Genomic DNA, 2,209 nt, shown 5'->3' with positions numbered 1-2,209 from the left:
AGAAAGAGAAGAAGAAAGTTTGGGCTAGTCTCGTTTTAGGTTGCCTGCAGTAGTTCGAAATCTTCCCCGTCACATAAAGTGGCGGTCGGGAGGGCAGAGGTTTTGCAACTCTGAAGAGCTTGTCCGATCTATCTATCCTTAATCTATCTATCTATCTATCTTTAATAATCTAGCTATTCATCTATTTATCTATCTATTTGGCTGGAAATCTGTCTCTCTCTGTGGTCGGTGACTCTATTGGTCTCTAGAAGAAAGGTAGACGAGAGGAAACTACTTCTTCACGCACAAGAGAGAAGAAGAAGACGAGAAACGAAGAAGAGAGTGAGGTGTAAATAACACCTTCTTCTACGACTATTTCTTGACAGGTTTCTCCTGAAAGAAGATGAGAAAAAAAGAAGGCGGAGAGAGAGGCAGAAAACGTCCCAATTTCTTCTCTGTCTTTAGCTAGGGAAGAAGCCAGCGTTGAAAGGACTAGGAAAAGAAGAACCATCATCTACTTAACTATTTAAGGAGAAGAACAAGAAGAAAAAAAGAAATTTCCTTCTTTCAAAATGTCTTCTTCGCCTTTTTATTCCCTTCTTTTAACTCTTTTCTTCTTTTCTAAGCAAGAGACAAAGAGAGGCATCTGAAGAAGCTCCAGGTTGCTTGTCTTACAAAGAAGAAGAGAGAAGTGAGTGAGGCGTGTGATCTTTTTCTTTCTTTCATTCTCTTTCTCTCTCCCGTGGTCTTTGACTTTTCTAAAGTCATCTTTTGCTTCTCCCTCTCTCTCATCATGAAAGAAGGAGAAGAAAAAAGCTTACTTTACAACTTAAATAGCAAGCAGCGTGTATGAAGAATCTCTCTTCCTTATCGTTCATCTCCAAGGAAGAAGAAAGAAAAGACGAGAAACACCCCCCTCTGCCTGAGGCTCTTCTTGTATACTCTTTCTTTCTCTCTCACTCTTTCTTTCTTTCTTTCATCTCTTCTCCCTTTCGTTGTGCTCTTCTTAAGCTTTTTCTTCCTTCTTCACATGCAGTCATGGCACGAGGCCTTTTGCAGTGCTAGGAGTGAAAAGAAAGAAGAGTGGAAAGAGATTGATAGATTCAAGATACATAGATCGACCTCTCAGTCGCTTTAGATGAGCTAAAGAGACACTTCTCATTCATAGTGAAGTTCTCCACCCCCGCAAGTTTCTTATGAATTTCCTATTCTCCTTCTTCTCCTTGTTGTTATAAGTCTCTCTCTCTGACACCTTCTCACACATCCCACTCTGCTTCGTGTCTGTCTGCTCCTCCTCACTCATACTACTAATATTCCTAATACTACTAATACTACTACTAATACTACTGATACTACTAATACTACTACGCATAGAACTACTCATAATCATAATAGTAATAGTACTAGCAGCAGCAGCAATAATAGTAGTAGTAGTCGTTGTATTGATATTCTTAGCACTTGTAGCAGTAGTCTTAGTCAGTTGTGTGAATGAGGGAAGGAATTTCTCCTATCAAGGGGTCAGAACACCCCCCCGCTATCTTCATTGCTATGAGATATCTTTTGGATTTCTTTCAAGTTGCAGAGAGCCTTCCATCACTTCAAGAGGAGGCCTTGCCCTGACCTCCTTCTTCTCTTCCTTCTCCTCCTCCTCCTCCTCCTCGTGAATAAGGCGACACTGTCTCCTTTACTACAAGGACTTGCAGGAGAATTTTCTCTTACCATGGAGGTGCATGCAACAAGCCGAATGATAGTTAAGACGAGAGCCCTCACTGCTACGGCAATGAGAGCATAGGGCGGAGAGCGTGGAAAGAAGATACGAGGAGGAGGAAAGGAATAGGAGTAGTAGTAAGAGTGATAGGAGTTTGCTTTTCTTGCTTCAGTCAGAAGAAACGTGTGCGCGTAGGACGAAGAGGAGGAGGAGGAGGAGAAGGAAGAGGATAAGGGGAAGAAGGGAGGTAGGCAGCGACCTTTCTCTTCACTGTGGGAAAGGGAGGGATGTATGAATGAAGAGTAAAAGGCACAACCTAGTCATGGTCGGAGGTGTTGCTGCAGGGATTAGAAATCTTCTACATTCCTCTTAGTTTCTAGGTCAAAGTCTTCTCTTTTCTTTCTTTCCTTATCTCTTTCCTGTCTCTAGACATCTGTAGAGAAAGAGAGAGAGATGGGGATTCTATTGTTCTTCTTGTCTTTGGAAGAGACACGGTAAGATCATGATGATCATGTATGAGGA

The 2,209-nt window shown here is 41.9% G+C and overlaps 1 protein-coding gene across 1 annotated transcript in view; it reads left to right on the top strand.

Moving 5' to 3' along the window:
• CSUI_008836 (uncharacterized protein) overlaps positions 1–2,178 on the top strand; it is a gene marked incomplete at its 5' end in the record, with an annotated part of 11,377 nt that extends 9,199 nt beyond the window's left edge. Inside the window, 2 exons of the mRNA XM_068068958.1 lie at positions 606–670; positions 2,117–2,178. The remainder of the gene's footprint in view (positions 1–605; positions 671–2,116) is intronic.
• Between the last annotated feature and the right edge of the window lie 31 nt (positions 2,179–2,209).

This window comes from Cystoisospora suis, assembly GCF_002600585.1.
Source record: "Cystoisospora suis strain Wien I chromosome Unknown contig_5092, whole genome shotgun sequence".
NCBI lineage: Eukaryota > Apicomplexa > Conoidasida > Eucoccidiorida > Sarcocystidae > Cystoisospora > Cystoisospora suis.
This window is presented reverse-complemented; position numbering and strand designations above follow the sequence as displayed.